The sequence below is a fragment of the Manis pentadactyla genome, chromosome 11 (genome assembly GCF_030020395.1).
Source record: "Manis pentadactyla isolate mManPen7 chromosome 11, mManPen7.hap1, whole genome shotgun sequence".
Taxonomy (NCBI): Eukaryota; Metazoa; Chordata; class Mammalia; order Pholidota; family Manidae; genus Manis; species Manis pentadactyla.
The window spans coordinates 77,680,664-77,704,936 of NC_080029.1; positions in this window are offsets into that span (position 1 = coordinate 77,680,664).

The following is a 24,273-nucleotide window of genomic DNA, read 5'->3' on the forward strand; positions in this document are numbered from 1 at the left end:
CTCACACTCACACACACTCACCTGCTGTCACACTCACTCACACACACTACCAGACTCAAATGCACTCACACACACACTGACACACACCATCGCACACTTGTTTAAAACCACACAAGCTCTCAGACACACCTTCTCTCACATTCTCACACCCTGTCACACACCCTCACGCACTCACACACACACTCACACACCTTCACACACAGACACACACTCACACGTTTTTATGCATTCAAACACACACTCTCGCTTACACTCAGACACACTCACACCCGATCACACTCACGCACAACCACACTCACATATATGCACTCACAGAGTCACACATCTGCTCACACAGTCTCACACACTGTCACATAGATATACTCACACAAACACACTATCACCCACTCACACACAGCACCGCACACACCTACACAATCTCGCACACACCATCACACTCCCACTCACACACACACTCACATAAAAATTCACACACGCAGTCAAACAAACTCACCTAAACTCACACACAAGCACAATCTGTCACGCAGACTTACACACGCTCTAACACTCACAAGCACCCTCAAATTAACACACTCACAAACACACTCACACACTGTGACACACACAAAATTTAACACACACACAGTCACCTACACTCAAACACAAACACACACTTACAATCAAATCTTTTAGAAACACTCACACACTCTCTCACCTACTCTCTCATCTTCACACTCCGAAACTCCCCATTACAAACTCACACAAACTCTCAGATTCACACTCGAACACACTGACACTCTCACCAACTCACACACTGCACTTCACAAACCTAAGCACACAAACACTCGCACACGCCATCACACACTCACACACTGTCCCTCACGTTAGAGAAAAATTCACACACGCCCTGACACAACTACACTCACATATTCATAAAACCTGTCACAAACCCTCGCACACACTCACCCACTCGCCCACTGTCACACACCTACACACACAGTCAAACTCACCCACTATCAAAGAGGCTCACATGCACTCACACACACGCAGTCACACACACACCTACACCCCCAGACACCACCAAACGCACTCAGTCTCGCACGCACTCTTACACACTGAATCTGCCACACACTCTCACACTCCTACACACTCAGACACACCCACACATACTCACAGACTCACATGGAATCTCACACACACACTGTCACAAACTAACACACCTACACACACAGACCCACTTATGCACACTCACACTCAGACACACACACAATCACACACGTATATGCACTCACACTCACACCCACCCACAAACCTTCACTCTCTCAAATGCGCACACACAAACACCCGCTCATACACACTCACGCACACTAACATATACATTCTCTCACACAGCTCCTCACACACCTGCGCACTCACACACACACCATCACACCCTGTAATGCACACTCACATACACAAAGAGCTCACAAACCCACACTATCAGAATTACACACACTCACACAGACACTCACACACCTGCACACACACACAGTCGCACACAAACACTCTCACAATCTAACACTCATATAAACACTCACACTCTCACACCCACTCACACACCTAGCCTAAAAGTCACGTTCTCACTCCCACTCATACACACTCACGCTCACATATACATGTTCACACACACACTCAGCCACTCGAACACAGCACCTCACACACCTACACCCACACACTCCAACACAGCATCACACAGACTCACCCACACACACTCACAGATTCACACACACTCTCACATTTTCTCACTCTTTCACGCTCTCACAGACCTACACACACAGAAACACACTCCCAGACTCTCATGCAGTCACACACACTCACACTGTCACACCCACACACCTACTCACAGACTCACGTACACACACTCACACAACCATTAACTCTCAATCACACACTAGTGTACACACTCACACTCACTCCCACTCACACACCTACACTCTCACAAACACACTCATATTGCCACATTCGCTCACACACTCACACACAAACACTAAAGTATACTCACGCACGCTCTCACCCACTCACACTCACCTACAGACACCATCACACACTCACACACACTCCCATACAAAAATCACAGATGCTGTCCTGCAGACACACATGCACTCAGACACTCACACCCTGTCACACACAGAGACTCTAACACACTGTCACACACAAACGGACACATACAGAGACACACGCACTTATATTCTCGTATAAGAATACCATCAAAAAACACACACTGTCTTGCACACTCACAAATACACACACACTCACACACCTACACACAGTCAAACTCACACACTATCATAGGGGCTCACGTGCACTCACACACACGCAGTCACACACACACACACCTACACCCACAGACACCACCAAATGCACTCAGTTTCACACGCACTCATACACACTCAATCTGCCACACAATCTCACACACTTACACACACAGACACACCCACACACACTCACAGACTCTCATGGAATCACACACACTCACACTGTCACAAACTAACACACCTACACACACAGACTCACTTATGCACACACACACACATCCAATCTCACACGTACATGCACTCACACACTCACACCCACCCACAAAACTACACTCTCACAAACACACACACGCAAACACCCGCTCATATACACTCACACACACTCACATATACATGCTCACGCACAGCACCTCACAGACCTGCACACTCACATACACACACCATCACACACTCGCACACGCTCACATATAGGAAATCACACATGCACTCAAACATATACACCTACACTCACACACTCACTGACCTTGTCACACACCCTTCCACACTCACACGCACTCACATCCTGTAATGCACACTGATGTACACAAAGAGCACACACAGTCACACTATCAGAAGTACACTCACACTCTCACACCCACTCACACACCTAGTCTCAGAATCACATTCTCACACCCGCTCATACACACACACGCTCACATATACATGCTCACACACACACTCTCAACCACTCAAACACAGCACCTCACACACCTACACCCACACACTCCAACACAGCATCATACAGAGACACACTCACACACACTCACTCACTCACCCACACTCAGATTCTCACAATCTGTCACACTCACACAACTACACACACAGACACAAACACTCACAGACTCACATGAAGTCACACACTCACACGCTCTCACACGCACACCTGCACAAACACACTCACACACACTCACACACAAACACCCTTTCAGTCACAATCTCACTCTCGTGTACACACTCACACCCTCACTCCCACTCACACACCTTCACCCTCACAAGCACACTCACACATTCACACATTCGCTCACACACTCACACACACTCACAGGGATACACACACAGTCTCACCCACTCTCATACTGACGTACACAAAATCCAACACTCAGACACACTCATACACAAATCTCAGACGCAGTCATGCAGACACACTTACACTCAGACACTCACAAACCCTGTCACACACACACTCACACACTGTCACACACAACCACACACGTAGAGTCACACTCACATACACTCACTTAGTAGCACGCAATCAACAACACAAAGCCTTGCACACTCAGAAATGTCACACACCCTCACACACCTACACACAGACACACTCACACGCACTGGCGCACAAACACAAGTGCACACATATTCACAGCCTCGTATAATCACTCACACACTCCCACTCACACACTCACGCCCTGTAATGCATACTGACATACACAAAGAGCACACACAATCACACTATCAGAAATACGCACACACACAAACACCCTCTCACACTCAAACACACACTCATATAAACACTCACACTCTCACACCTGTTCACACACCTAGCCTCAGAAACACATTCTCGCACCCGCTCATACACACTCACGCTTACGTATACATGCTCACACACACACTCTCAACCACTCAAACACAGCACCTCACACACCTACACCCACACACTCCAACACAAAATCAGACAGAGACACACACTCACACACTCACAGACTCACACACACTCACACAGGTTCTCACACTGTCACACTCACAAAACTACACACACAGACACACTCTCACACACTCACTGATTCACATGCAGTCACACACACTCACACAATGTCACACACACACCAACACACACACTCACACACACTCACACATAAAACCATTTGGTCACAGTCACACACTTGTGTACAAACTCACACACTCACTCCCACTCACAAAATTACCCTCGCAAACACAGTCACATTCACACATTCCCTCACACACTCACACACACTCACTGAAATATACTCACACACACTCACCCACTCTCACACTCATCTACACACATCCTCACACACTCTAACACCCTCACATACAGGAGTCACAGACGCCGTTGTGCAGACACACTTACACTCAGACACTCACACACCCTGTCACACACAGTCACTCTCACCCACTGTCACACACAAACACACAGATACACACTCACATACATTCACATATTAGAGCGCCATCACGTACACACACTGACTTGCACACTCACAAATATCACACACACACCTACACACAGACACACACTCACACAGACACACAAACGCTCACACATTCCCACCCTCGTATAATCACTCACACACTCACTCTCACACACCTACAGTCTTTCAATCACACTTAACAGCTCATATACAATCGCACTCACATAGACATGCTCACACACACTCTCATGCTCTCACCAACTCACACACAGCATCTTTCTCACTTACACACACACACACACACCTTCACAGACTCCCTCACATGCACACTCTCATAGAAAATACCCGCATGCCCTCAGACAGATACACTCACATATTCATACAACCTGTCACACACCATCACAGACACAGTCTCTCACTGTCACACACAGTCACACTACTACACGCACAGACACACCCAAACACACTCCATCACATACACGTTCACACACTGTCAAACACACACACACAACTACACAAACAACATCACACACAGTCTCACACTCACACACACTCACCTGCTGTCACACTCACTCACACACACTACCAGACTCAAATGCACTCACACACACACTGACACACTCCATCGCACACTTGTTTAATACCACACAAGCTCTCAGACACACCTTCTCGCACATTCTCACACCCTGTCACACACCCTCACGCACTCACACACACACTCACGCAATGTCACACACACTCACACACCTTCACACACAGACACACACTCACACATTTTTATGCATTCAAACACACACTCTCGCTTACACTCAGACACACTCACACCCGACCACACTCACGCACAACCACACTCACATATATGCACTCACAGAGTCACACATCTGCTCACACAGTCTCACACACTGTCACTCACACAAACACACTATCACCCACTCACACACAGCACCGCACACACCTACACAATCTCGCACACACCATCACACTCCCACTCACACACACACTCACATAAAAATTCACACACGCAGTCAAACTCACCTAAACTCACACACAAGCACAATCTGTCACACAGACTTACACACGCTCTCACACTCACAACCACCCTCAAATTAACAGACTCACAAACACACTCACACACTGTGACACACACAAAATTTAACACACACACAGTCACCTACACTCAAACACAAACACACACTCACTCACAATCAAATCTTTTAGAAACACTCACACACTCTCACCTACTCTCTCATCATCACACTCCGAAACTCCCCATTACAAACTCACACAAACTCACAGATTCACACTCGAACACACTGACACTCTCACCAACTCACACACTGCACTTCACAAACCTAAGCACACAAACACTCGCACACACCATCACACACTCACACACTGTCCCTCACGTTAGAGAAAAATTCACACACGCCCTGACACAACTACACTCACATATTCATAAAACCTGTCACAAACCCTCCCACACACTCACACACTCACCCACTGTCACACACCTACACACACAGTCAAACTCACCCACTCTCAAAGAGGCTCACATGCACTCACACACACGCAGTCACACACACACCTACACCCCCAGACACCACCAAATGCACTCAGTCTCGCACGCACTTTTACACACTCAATCTGCCACACACTCTCACACTCCTACACACTCAGACACACCCACACATACTCACAGACTCACATGGAATCTCACACACACACACTGTCACAAACTAACACACCTACACACACAGACCCACTTATGCACACTCACACTCAGACACACACCCAATCACACACGTATATGCTCTCACACATTCACACCCACCCACAAACCTTCACTCTCTCAAACGCGCAATCACAAACACCCGCTCATACTCACTCACGAACACTAAAATATACATTCCCTCGCACAGCTCCTCACACACCTGCGCACTCACACACACCATCACTCCCTGTAATGCACACTCACATACACGAAGAGCACACAAACCCACACTATCAGAATTACACACACTCACACAGACACTCACACACCTGCACACACACACACAGTCGCACACAAACACTCTCACAATCTAACACTCATATAAACACTCACACTCTCACACCCACTCACACACCTAGCCTAAAAATCACGTTCTCACTCCCACTCATACACACTCACACTCACATATGCATGCTCACACACACACTCAACCACTCAAACACAGCACCTCACACACCTACTCCCACACACTCCAACACAGCATCACACAGACTCACCCACACACACTCACAGATTCACACACACTCTCACATTTTCTCACTCTTTCACACTCTCACAGACCTACACACACAGAAACACACTCCCAGACTCTCATGCAGTCACACACACTCACACTGTCACACCCACACACCTACTCACAGACTCACATACACACACTCACACACACAACCATTAACTCTCAATCACACACTAGTGTACACACTCTCACACTCACTCCCACTCACACACCTACACTCACAAACACACTCATATTCCCACATTCGCTCACACACTCACACACAAACACTAAAATATACTCACGCACGCTCTCACCCACTCACCCTCACCTACAGACACCATCACACAGTCACACACACTCCCATACAAAAATCACAGATGCTGTCCTGCAGACACACATACACTCAGACACTCACACCCTGTCACACACAGAGACTCTAACACACTGTCACACACAAACGGACACATACAGAGACACACGCACATATATCCTCATATAAGAATACCATCAAAAAACACACTGTCTTGCACACTCACAAATATCACACACACTCACACACCTACACACACAGTCAAACTCACGCACTATCCTAGAGGCTCACGTGCACTCACACACACGCAGTCACACACACACACCTACACCCACAGACACCACCAAATGCACTCAGTTTCACACGCACTCATACACACTCAATCTGCCACACAATCTCACACACTTACACACACAGACACACCCACACACACTCACAGACTCTCATGGAATCACACACACTCACACTGTCACAAACTAACACACCTACACACACAGACTCACTTAGGCACACACACACACCCAGTCTCACACGTATATGCACTCACACACTCACACCCACCCACAAAACTACACTCTCACAAACACACACACGCAAACACCCGCTCATATACACTCACACACACTCACATATACATGCTCACGCACAGCACCTCACAGACCTGCACACTCACATACACACACCATCACACACTCGCACACGCTCACATATAGGAAATCACACATGCACTCAAACATATACACCTACACTCACACACTCACTGACCTTGTCACACACCCTTACACACTCGCACGCACTCACACCCTGTAATGCACACTGATGTTCACAAAGAGCACACACAGTCACACTATCAGAAGTACACTCACACTCTCACACCCACTCACACACCTAGTCTCAGAATCACATCCTCACACCCGCTCATACACACACACGCTCACATATACATGCTCACACACACACTCTCAACCACTCAAACACAGCACCTCACACACCTACACCCACACACTCCAACACAGCATCACACAGAGACACACTCACACACACTCACTCACTCACCCACACTCAGATTCTCACAATCTGTCACACTCACACAACTACACACACAGACACAAACACTCACAGACTCACATGCAGTCACACACTCACACGCTCTCACACGCACACCTGCACAAACACACTCACACACACTCACACACAAACACCCTTTCAGTCACAATCTCACTCTCGTGTACACACTCACACCCTCACTCCCACTCACACACCTTCACCCTCACAAGCACACTCACACATTCACACACTCACACACACTCACAGAGATACACACACAGTCTCACCCACTCTCATACTCACGTACACACCATCAAACACTCAGACACACTCACATACAAAAATCTCAGACGCAGTCGTGCAGACACACTTACACTCAGACACTCACAAACCCTGTCACACACACTCACACACTGTCACACACAACCACACACGTAGAGTCACACTCACATACACTCAGTAGCACGCAATCAATAACACAAAGCCTCGCACACTCAGAAATGTCACACACACTCACACACCTATACACAGACACACTCTCACGCACTGGCGCACAAACACAAGTGCACACATTTTCACAGCCTCGTATAATCACTCACACACTCCCACTCACACACTCACGCCCTGTAATGCATACTGACATACACAAAGAGCACACACAATCACACTATCAGAAATACACACACACACAAACACCCTCTCACACTGAAACACACACTCATATAAACACTCACACTCTCACACCTGTTCACACACCTAGCCTCAGAAACACATTCTCGCACCCGCTCATACACACTCACGCTTACATATACATGCTCACAAACACGCTCTCAACCACTCAAACACAGCACCTCACACACCTACACCCACACACTCCAACACAAAATCAGACAGAGACACACACTCACACACTCACAGACTCACACACACTCACACAGGTTCTCACACTGTCACACTCACAAACCTACACACACAGACACACTCTCACACACTCACTGACTCACATGCAGTCACACACACTCACACAATGTCACACACACACCAACACACACTCACACACACTCACACATAAAACCATTTGGTCACAGTCGCACACTTGTGTACAAACTCACACACTCACTCCCACTCACAAAATTACCCTCGCAAACACAGTCACATTCACACATTCCCTCACACACTCACACACACTCACTGAAATATACTCACACACACTCACCCACTCTCACACTCATCTACACACATCCTCACACACTCTAGCACCCTCACACACAGGAGTCACAGACGCCATTGTGCAGACACACTTACACTCAGACACTCACACACCCTGTCACACACAGTCACTCTCACCCACTGTCACACACAAACACACACAGATACACACTCACATACATTCACATATTAGAGCGCCATCACGTACACACACTGACTTGCACACTCACAAATATCACACACACACCTACACACAGACACACACTCACACAGACACACAAACGCTCACACATTCCCACCCTCGTATAATCACTCACACACTCACTCTCACACACCTACAGTCTTTCAATCACACAAAACAGCTCATATACAATCGCACTCACATAGACATGCTCACACACACTCACATGCTCTCACCAACTCACACACAGCATCTTTCTCACTTACACACACACACACACACCTTCACAGACTCCCTCGCATGCACACTCTCATAGAAAATACCCACATGCCCTCAAACAGACACAGATACACTCACATATTCATACAACCTGTCACACACCATCACAGACACAATCTCTCACTGTCACACACAGTCACACTACTACACGCACAGACACACCCAAACACACTCAGTCACATACACGTTCACACACTGTCAAACACACACACACTACTACACAAACACTATCACACACAGTCTCACACTCATACACACTCACCTGCTGTCACACTCACTCACACACACTAACAGACTCACATGCACTCACACACACACTGACACACTCCATCGCACACTTGTTTAAAACCACACAAGCTCTCAGACACACCTTCTCGCACATTCTCACACCCTGTCACACACCCTCACGCACTCACACACACACTCACGCAATGTCACACACACTCACACACCTTCACACACAGACACACACTCACACATTTTTATGCATTCAAACACACACTCTCGCTTACACTCAGACACACTCACACCCGACCACACTCACGCACAACCACACTCACATATATGCACTCACAGAGTCACACATCTGCTCACACAGTCTCACACACTGTCACTCACACAAACAAACTATCACCCACTCACACACAGCACCGCACACACCTACACAATCTCGCACACACCATCACACTCCCACTCACACACACACTCACATAAAAATTCACACACGCAGTCAAACTCACCTAAACTCACACACAAGCACAATCTGTCACACAGACTTACACACGCTCTCACACTCACAACCACCCTCAAATTAACAGACTCACAAACACACTCACACACTGTGACACACACAAAATTTAACACACACACAGTCACCTACACTCAAACACAAACACACACTCACTCACAATCAAATCTTTTAGAAACACTCACACACTCTCACCTACTCTCTCATCATCACACTCCGAAACTCCCCATTACAAACTCACACAAACTCACAGATTCACACTCGAACACACTGACACTCTCACCAACTCACACACTGCACTTCACAAACCTAAGCACACAAACACTCGCACACACCATCACACACTCACACACTGTCCCTCACGTTAGAGAAAAATTCACACACGCCCTGACACAACTACACTCACATATTCATAAAACCTGTCACAAACCCTCCCACACACTCACACACTCACCCACTGTCACACACCTACACACACAGTCAAACTCACCCACTCTCAAAGACGCTCACATGCACTCACACACACGCAGTCACACACACACCTACACCCCCAGACACCACCAAATGCACTCAGTCTCGCACGCACTTTTACACACTCAATCTGCCACACACTCTCACACTCCTACACACTCAGACACACCCACACATACTCACAGACTCACATGGAATCTCACACACACACACTGTCACAAACTAACACACCTACACACACAGACCCACTTATGCACACTCACACTCAGACACACACCCAATCACACACGTATATGCTCTCACACATTCACACCCACCCACAAACCTTCACTCTCTCAAACGCGCAATCACAAACACCCGCTCATACTCACTCACGAACACTAAAATATACATTCCCTCGCACAGCTCCTCACACACCTGCGCACTCACACACACCATCACTCCCTGTAATGCACACTCACATACACAAAGAGCTCACAAACCCACACTATCAGAATTACACACACTCACACAGACACTCACACACCTGCACACACACACACAGTCGCACACAAACACTCTCACAATCTAACACTCATATAAACACTCACACTCTCACACCCACTCACACACCTAGCCTAAAAATCACGTTCTCACTCCCACTCATACACACTCACACTCACATATGCATGCTCACACACACACTCAACCACTCAAACACAGCACCTCACACACCTACTCCCACACACTCCAACACAGCATCACACAGACTCACCCACACACACTCACAGATTCACACACACTCTCACATTTTCTCACTCTTTCACACTCTCACAGACCTACACACACAGAAACACACTCCCAGACTCTCATGCAGTCACACACACTCACACTGTCACACCCACACACCTACTCACAGACTCACGTACACACACTCACACACACAACCATTAACTCTCAATCACACACTAGTGTACACACTCACACTCACTCCCACTCACACACCTACACTCTCACAAACACACTCATATTCCCACATTCGCTCACACACTCACACACAAACAATAAAATATACTCACGCACGCTCTCACCCACTCACACTCACCTACAGACACCATCACAGACTCACACACACTCCCATACAAAAATCACAGATGCTGTCCTGCAGACACACATGCACTCAGACACTCACACCCTGTCACACACAGAGACTCTAACACACTGTCACACACAAACGGACACATACAGAGACACACGCACTTATATTCTCGTATAAGAATACCATCAACAAACACACACTGTCTTGCACACTCACAAATACACACACACTCACACACCTACACACAGTCAAATTCACACACTATCATAGGGGCTCACGTGCACTCACACACACGCAGTCACACACACACCTACACCCACAGACACCACCAAATGCACTCAGTTTCACACGCACTCATACACACTCAATCTGCCACACAATCTCACACACTTACACACACAGACACACCCACACACACTCACAGACTCACATGGAATCACACACACTCACACTGTCACAAACTAACACACCTACACACACAGACTCACTTATGCACACACACACACCCAATCTCACACGTACATGCACTCACACACTCACACCCACCCACAAAACTACACTCTCACAAACACACACACGCAAACACCCGCTCATATACACTCACACACACTCACATATACATGCTCACGCACAGCACCTCACAGACCTGCACACTCACATACACACACCATCACACACTCGCACACGCTCACATATAGGAAATCACACATGCATTCAAACATACACCTACACTCACACACTCACTGACCTTGTCACACACCCTTCCACACTCACACGCACTCACACCCTGTAATGCACACTGATGTACACAAAGAGCACACACAGTCACACTATCAGAAGTACACTCACACTCTCACACCCACTCACACACCTAGTCTCAGAATCACATCCTCACACCCGCTCATACACACACACGCTCACATACACATGCTCACACACACACTCTCAACCACTCAAACACAGCACCTCACACACCTACACCCACACACTCCAACACAGCATCATACAGAGACACACTCACACACACTCACTCACTCACCCACACTCAGATTCTCACAATCTGTCACACTCACACAACTACACACACAGACACAAACACTCACAGACTCACATGCAGTCACACACTCACACGCTCTCACACGCACACCTGCACTAACACACTCACACACACTCACACACAAACACCCTTTCAGTCACAATCTCACTCTCGTGTACACACTCACACCCTCACTCCCACTCACACACCTTCACCCTCACAAGCACACTCACACATTCACAGACTCGCTCACACACTCACAGAGATACACACACAGTCTCACCCACTCTCATACTCACGTACACACCATCAAACAGTCAGACACACTCACATACAAAAATCTCAGACGCAGTCGTGCAGACACACTTACACTAAGACACTCACAAACCCTGTCACACACACACTCACACACTGTCACACACAACCACACACGTAGAGTCACTCTCACATACACTCACTTAGTAGCACGCAATCAATAACACAAAGCCTCGCACACTCAGAAATGTCACACACACTCACACACCTACACACAGACACACTCACACGCACTGGCGCACAAACACAAGTGCACACATATTCACAGCCTCGTATAATCACTCACACACTCCCACTCACACACTCACACCCTGTAATGCATACTGACATACACAAAGAGCACACACAATCACACTATCAGAAATACACACACACACAAACACCCTCTCACACTCAAACACACACTCATATAAACACTCACACTCTCACACCTGTTCACACACCTAGCCTCAGAAACACATTCTCGCACCCGCTCATACACACTCACGCTTACATATACATGCTCACACACACACTCTCAACCACTCAAACACAGCACCTCACACACCTACACCCACACACTCCAACACAAAATCAGACAGAGACACACACTCACACACTCACAGACTCACACACACTCACACAGGTTCTCACACTGTCACACTCACAAAACTACACACACAGACACACTCTCACACACTCACTGACTCACATGCAGTCACACACACTCACACAATGTCACACACACACCAGCACACACACTCACACACACTCACACATAAAACCATTTGGTCACAGTCACACACTTGTGTACAAACTCACACACTCACTCCCACTCACAAAATTACCCTCGCAAACACAGTCACATTCACACATTCCCTCACACACACACACACTCACTGAAATATACTCACACACACTCACCCACTCTCACACTCATCTACACACATCCTCACACACTCTAGCACCCTCACATACAGGAGTCACAGACGCCGTTGTGCAGACACACTTACACTCAGACACTCACACACCCTGTCACACACAGTCACTCTCACCCACTGTCACACACAAACACACACAGATACACACTCACATACATTCACATATTAGAGCGCCATCACGTACACACACTGACTTGCACACTCACAAATATCACACACACACCTACACACAGACACACACTCACACAGACACACAAACGCTCACACATTCCCACCCTCGTATAATCACTCACACACTCACTCTCACACACCTACAGTCTTTCAATCACACTTAACAGCTCATATACAATCGCACTCACATAGACATGCTCACACACACTCTCATGCTCTCACCAACTCACACACAGCATCTTTCTCACTTACACACACACACACACACACCTTCACAGACTCCCTCACATGCACACTCTCATAGAAAATACCCGCATGCCCTCAAACAGACAGATACACTCACATATTCATACAACCTGTCACACACCATCACAGACACAGTCTCTCACTGTCACACACAGTCACACTACTACACGCACAGACACACCCAAACACACTCCATCACATACACATTCACACACTGTCAAACACACACACACAACTACACAAACACCATCACACACAGTCTCACACTCACACACACTCACCTGCTGTCACACTCACTCACACACACTACCAGACTCAAATGCACTCACACACACACTGACACACACCATCGCACACTTGTTTAAAACCACACAAGCTCTCAGACACACCTTCTCTCACATTCTCACACCCTGTCACACACCCTCACGCACTCACACACACACTCACACACCTTCACACACAGACACACACTCACACGTTTTTATGCATTCAAACACACACTCTCGCTTACACTCAGACACACTCACACCCGATCACACTCACGCACAACCACACTCACATATATGCACTCACAGAGTCACACATCTGCTCACACAGTCTCACACACTGTCACATAGATATACTCACACAAACACTATCACCCACTCACACACAGCACCGCACACACCTACACAATCTCGCACACACCATCACACTCCCACTCACACACACACTCACATAAAAATTCACACACGCAGTCAAACAAACTCACCTAAACTCACACACAAGCACAATCTGTCACGCAGACTTACACACGCTCTCACACTCACAAGCACCCTCAAATTAACACACTCACAAACACACTCACACACTGTGACACACACAAAATTTAACACACACACAGTCACCTACACTCAAACACAAACACACACTCACTCACAATCAAATCTTTTAGAAACACTCACACCCTCTCTCACCTACTGTCTGATCATCACACTCCGAAACTCCCCATTACAAACTCACACAAACTCTCAGATTCACACTCGAACACACTGACACTCTCACCAACTCACACACTGCACTTCACAAACCTAAGCACACAAACACTCGCACACACCATCACACACTCACACACTGTCCCTCACGTTAGAGAAAAATTCACACACACCCTGACACAACTACACTCACATATTCATAAAACCTGTCACAAACCCTCCCACACACTCACCCACTGTCACACACCTACACACACAGTCAAACTCACCCACTATCAAAGAGGCTCACATGCACTCACACACACGCAGTCACACACACACCTACACCCCCAGACACCACCAAACGCACTCAGTCTCGCACGCACTCTTACACACTGAATCTGCCACACACTCTCACACTCCTACACACTCAGACACACCCACACATACTCACAGACTCACATGGAATCACACACACACACTGTCACAAACTAACACACCTACACCCACAGACCCACTTATGCACACTCACACTCAGACACACACACAATCACACACGTATATGCACTCACACACTCACACCCACCCACAAACCTTCACTCTCTCAAACGCGCACACACAAACACCCGCTCATACACACTCACGCACACTAACATATACATTCTCTCACACAGCTCCTCACACACCTGCGCACTCACACACACACCATCACACCCTGTAATGCACACTCACATACACAAAGAGCTCACAAACCCTCCCTATCAGAATTACACACAATCACACAGACAATCACACACCTGCACACACACACAGTCGAACACACTCTCACAATCTAACACTCATATAAACACACTCACACCCACTCACACACCTAGCCTAAAAGTCACGTTCTCACTCCCACTCATACACACTCACGCTCACATATACATGTTCACACACACACTCAGCCACTCGAACACAGCACCTCACACACCTACACCCACACACTCCAACACAGCATCACACAGACTCACCCACACACACTCACAGATTCACACACACTCTCACATTTTCTCACTCTTTCACACTCTCACAGACCTACACACACAGAAACACACTCCCAGACTCTCATGCAGTCACACACACTCACACTGTCACACCCACACACCTACTCACAGACTCACGTACACACACTCACACACACAACCATTAACTCTCAATCACACACTAGTGTACACACTCTCACACTCACTCCCACTCACACACCTACACTCTCACAAACACACTCATATTGCCACATTCGCTCACACACTCACACACAAACACTAAAGTATACTCACGCACGCTCTCACCCACTCACACTCACCTACAGACACCATCACACACTCACACACACTCCCATACAAAAATCACAGATGCTGTCCTGCAGACACACATGCACTCAGACACTCACACCCTGTCACACACAGAGACTCTAACACACTGTCACACACAAACGGACACATACAGAGACACACGCACATATATTCTCGTATAAGAATACCATCAAAAAACACACACTGTCTTGCACACTCACAAATACACACACACTCACACACCTACACACAGTCAAACTCACACACTATCATAGGGGCTCACGTGCACTCACACACACGCAGTCACACACACACACACCTACACCCACAGACACCACCAAATGCACTCAGTTTCACACGCACTCATACACACTCAATCTGCCACACAATCTCACACACTTACACACACAGACACACCCACACACACTCACAGACTCACATGGAATCACACACACTCACACTGTCACAAGCTAACACACCTACACACACAGACTCACTTAGGCACACACACACACCCAATCTCACACGTACATGCACTCACACACTCACACCCACCCACAAAACTTCACTCTCACAAACACACACACGCAAACACCCGCTCATATACACTCACACACACTCACATATACATGCTCACGCACAGCACCTCACAGACCTGCACACTCACATACACACACCATCACACACTCGCACACGCTCACATATAGGAAATCACACATGCACTCAAACATATACACCTACACTCACACACTCACTGACCTTGTCACACACCCTTCCACACTCACACGCACTCACACCCTGTAATGCACACTGATGTACACAAAGAGCACACACAGTCACACTATCAGAAGTACACTCACACTCTCACACCCACTCACACACCTAGTCTCAGAATCACATTCTCACACCCGCTCATACACACACACGCTCACATATACATGCTCACACACACACTCTCAACCACTCAAACACAGCACCTCACACACCTACACCCACACACTCCAACACAGCATCATACAGAGACACAATCACACACACTCACTCACTCACCCACACTCAGATTCTCACAATCTGTCACACTCACACAACTACACACACAGACACAAACACTCACAGACTCACATGCAGTCACACACTCACACGCTCTCACACGCACACCTGCACAAACACACTCACACACACTCACACACAAACACCCTTTCAGTCACAATCTCACTCTCGTGTACACACTCACACCCTCACTCCCACTCACACACCTTCACCCTCACAAGCACACTCACACATTCACACATTCGGTCACACACTCACACAGTCTCACCCACTCTCATACTCACGTACACACCATCCAACACTCAGACACACTCATACACAAATCTCAGACGCAGTCGTGCAGACACACTTACACTCAGACACTCACAAACCCTGTCACACACACACTCACACACTGTCACACACAACCACACACGTAGAGTCACACTCACATACACTCACTTAGTAGCACGCAATCAACAAAACAAAGCCTCGCACACTCAGAAATGTCACACACACTCACACACCTACACACAGACACACTCACACGCACTGGCGCACAAACACAAGTGCACACATATTCACAGCCTCGTATAATCACTCACACACTCCCACTCACACACTCACGCCCTGTAATGCATACTGACATACACAAAGAGCACACACAATCACACTATCAGAAATACACACACACACAAACACCCTCTCACACTCAAACACACACTCATATAAACACTCACACTCTCACACCTGTTCACACACCTAGCCTCAGAAACACATTCTCGCACCCGCTCATACACACTCACGCTTACATATACATGCTCACACACACACTCTCAACCACTCAAACACAGCACCTCACACACCTACACCCACACACTCCAACACAAAATCAGACAGAGACACACACTCACACACTCACAGACTCACACACACTCACACAGGTTCTCACACTGTCACACTCACAAAACTACACACACAGACACACTCTCACACACTCACTGACTCACATGCAGTCACACACACTCACACAATGTCACACACACACCAACACACACACTCACACACACTCACACATAAAACCATTTGGTCACAGTCACACACTTGTGTACAAACTCACACACTCACTCCCACTCACAAAATTACCCTCGCAAACACAGTCACATTCACACATTCCCTCACACACTCACACACACTCACTGAAATATACTCACACACACTCACCCACTCTCACACTCATCTACACACATCCTCACACACTCTAGCACCCTCACATACAGGAGTCACAGACGCCGTTGTGCAGACACACTTACACTCAGACACTCACACACCCTGTCACACACAGTCACTCTCACCCACTGTCACACACAAACACACACAGATACACACTCACATACATTCACATATTAGAGCGCCATCACGTACACACACTGACTTGCACACTCACAAATATCACACACACACCTACACACAGACACACACTCACACAGACACACAAACGCTCACACATTCCCACCCTCGTATAATCACTCACACACTCACTCTCACACACCTACAGTCTTTCAATCACACTTAACAGCTCATATACAATCGCACTCACATAGACATGCTCACACACACTCTCATGCTCTCACCAACTCACACACAGCATCTTTCTCACTTACACACACACACACACACACCTTCACAGACTCCCTCACATGCACACTCTCATAGAAAATACCCGCATGCCCTCAAACAGACAGATACACTCACATATTCATACAACCTGTCTCACACCATCACAGACACAGTCTCTCACTGTCACACACAGTCACACTACTACACGCACAGACACACCCAAACACACTCCATCACATACACGTTCACACACTGTCAAACACACACACACAACTACACAAACACCATCACACACAGTCTCACACTCACACACACTCACCTGCTGTCACACTCACTCACACACACTACCAGACTCAAATGCACTCACACACACACTGACACACACCATCGCACACTTGTTTAAAACCACACAAGCTCTCAGACACACCTTCTCTCACATTCTCACACCCTGTCACACACCCTCACGCACTCACACACACACTCACACACCTTCACACACAGACACACACTCACACGTTTTTATGCATTCAAACACACACTCTCGCTTACACTCAGACACACTCACACCCGATCACACTCACGCACAACCACACTCACATATATGCACTCACAGAGTCACACATCTGCTCACACAGTCTCACACACTGTCACATAGATATACTCACACAAACACACTATCACCCACTCACACACAGCACCGCACACACCTACACAATCTCGCACACACCATCACACTCCCACTCACACACACACTCACATAAAAATTCACACACGCAGTCAAACAAACTCACCTAAACTCACACACAAGCACAATCTGTCACGCAGACTTACACACGCTCTAACACTCACAAGCACCCTCAAATTAACACACTCACAAACACACTCACACACTGTGACACACACAAAATTTAACACACACACAGTCACCTACACTCAAACACAAACACACACTTACTCACAATCAAATCTTTTAGAAACACTCACACACTCTCTCACCTACTCTCTCATCTTCACACTCCGAAACTCCCCATTACAAACTCACACAAACTCTCAGATTCACACTCGAACACACTGACACTCTCACCAACTCACACACTGCACTTCACAAACCTAAGCACACAAACACTCGCACACACCATCACACACTCACACACTGTCCCTCACGTTAGAGAAAAATTCACACACGCCCTGACACAACTACACTCACATATTCATAAAACCTGTCACAAACCCTCGCACACACTCACCCACTCGCCCACTGTCACACACCTACACACACAGTCAAACTCACCCACTATCAAAGAGGCTCACATGCACTCACACACACGCAGTCACACACACACCTACACCCCCAGACACCACCAAACGCACTCAGTCTCGCACGCACTCTTACACACTGAATCTGCCACACACTCTCACACTCCTACACACTCAGACACACCCACACATACTCACAGACTCACATGGAATCTCACACACACACTGTCACAAACTAACACACCTACACACACAGACCCACTTATGCACACTCACACTCAGACACACACCCAATCACACACGTATATGCACTCACACACTCACACCCACCCACAAATCTTCACTCTCTCAAACGCGCACACACAAACACCCGCTCATACACACTCACGCACACTAACATATACATTCTCTCACACAGCTCCTCACACACCTGCGCACTCACACACACACCATCACACCCTGTAATGCACACTCACATACACATAGAGCTCACAAACCCACACTATCAGAATTACACACACTCACACAGACACTCACACACCTGCACACACACACAGTCGCACACAAACACTCTCACAATCTAACACTCATATAAACACTCACACTCTCACACCCACTCACACACCTAGCCTAAAAGTCACGTTCTCACTCCCACTCATACACACTCATGCTCACATATACATGTTCACACACACACTCAGCCACTCGAACACAGCACCTCACACACCTACACCCACACACTCCAACACAGCATCACACAGACTCACCCACACACACTCACAGATTCACACACACTCTCACATTTTCTCACTCTTTCACACTCTCACAGACCTACACACACAGAAACACACTCCCAGACTCTCATACAGTCACACACACTCACACTGTCACACCCACACACCTACTCACAGACTCACGTACACACACTCACACACACAACCATTAACTCTCAATCACACACTAGTGTACACACTCTCACACTCACACACCTACTCTCACACACTCATATTGCCACATTCGCTCACACACTCACACACAAACACTAAAGTATACTCACGCACGCTCTCACCCACTCACACTCACCTACAGACACCATCACACACTCACACACACTCCCATACAAAAATCACAGATGCTGTCCTGCAGACACACATGCACTCAGACACTCACACCCTGTCACACACAGAGACTCTAACACTGTCACACACAAACGGACACATACAGAGACACACGCACATATATTCTCGTATAAGAATACCATCAAAAAACACACACTGTCTTGCACACTCACAAATACACACACACTCACACACCTACACACAGTCAAACTCACACACTATCATAGGGGCTCACGTGCACTCACACACACGCAGTCACACACACACCTACACCCACAGACACCACCAAATGCACTCAGTTTCACACGCACTCATACACACTCAATCTGCCACACAATCTCACACACTTACACACACAGACACACCCACACACACTCACAGACTCACATGGAATCACACACACTCACACTGTCACAAGCTAACACACCTTCACACACAGACTCACTTAGGCACACACACACACCCAATCTCACACGTACATGCACTCACACACTCACACCCACCCACAAAACTACACTCTCACAAACACACACACGCAAACACCCGCTCATATACACTCACACACACTCACATATACATGCTCACGCACAGCACCTCACAGACCTGCACACTCACATACACACACCATCACACACTCGCACACGCTCACATATAGGAAATCACACATGCACTCAAACATATACACCTACACTCACACACTCACTGACCTTGTCACACACCCTTCCACACTCACACGCACTCACACCCTGTAATGCACACTGATGTACACAAAGAGCACACACAGTCACACTATCAGAAGTACACTCACACTCTCACACCCACTCACACACCTAGTCTCAGAATCACATTCTCACACCCGCTCATACACACACACGCTCACATATACATGCTCACACACACACTCTCAACCACTCAAACACAGCACCTCACACACCTACACCCACACACTCCAACACAGCATCATACAGAGACACAATCACACACACTCACTCACTCACCCACACTCAGATTCTCACAATCTGTCACACTCACACAACTACACACACAGACACAAACACTCACAGACTCACATGCAGTCACACACTCACACGCTCTCACACGCACACCTGCACAAACACACTCACACACACTCACACACAAACACCCTTTCAGTCACAATCTCACTCTCGTGTACACACTCACACCCTCACTCCCACTCACACACCTTCACCCTCACAAGCACACTCACACATTCACACATTCGGTCACACACTCACACAGTCTCACCCACTCTCATACTCACGTACACACCATCCAACACTCAGACACACTCATACACAAATCTCAGACGCAGTCGTGCAGACACACTTACACTCAGACACCCACAAACCCTGTCACACACACACTCACACACTGTCACACACAACCACACACGTAGAGTCACACTCACATACACTCACTTAGTAGCACGCAATCAACAAAACAAAGCCTCGCACACTCAGAAATGTCACACACACTCACACACCTACACACAGACACACTCACACGCACTGGCGCACAAACACAAGTGCACACATATTCACAGCCTCGTATAATCACTCACACACTCCCACTCACACACTCACGCCCTGTAATGCATACTGACATACACAAAGAGCACACACAATCACACTATCAGAAATACACACACACAAACACCCTCTCACACTCAAACACACACTCATATAAACACTCACACTCTCACACCTGTTCACACACCTAGCCTCAGAAACACATTCTCGCACCCGCTCATACACACTCACGCTTACATATACATGCTCACACACACACTGTCAACCACTCAAACACAGCACCTCACACACCTACACCCACACACTCCAACACAAAATCAGACAGAGACACACACTCACACACTCACAGACTCACACACACTCACACAGGTTCTCACACTGTCACACTCACAAAACTACACACACAGACACACTCTCACACACTCACTGACTCACATGCAGTCACACACACTCACACAATGTCACACACACACCAACACACACTCACACACACTCACACATAAAACCATTTGGTCACAGTCACACACTTGTGTACAAACTCACACACTCACTCCCACTCACAAAATTACCCTCGCACAGTCACATTCACACATTCCCTCACACACTCACACACACTCACTGAAATATACTCACACACACTCACCCACTCTCACACTCATCTACACACAT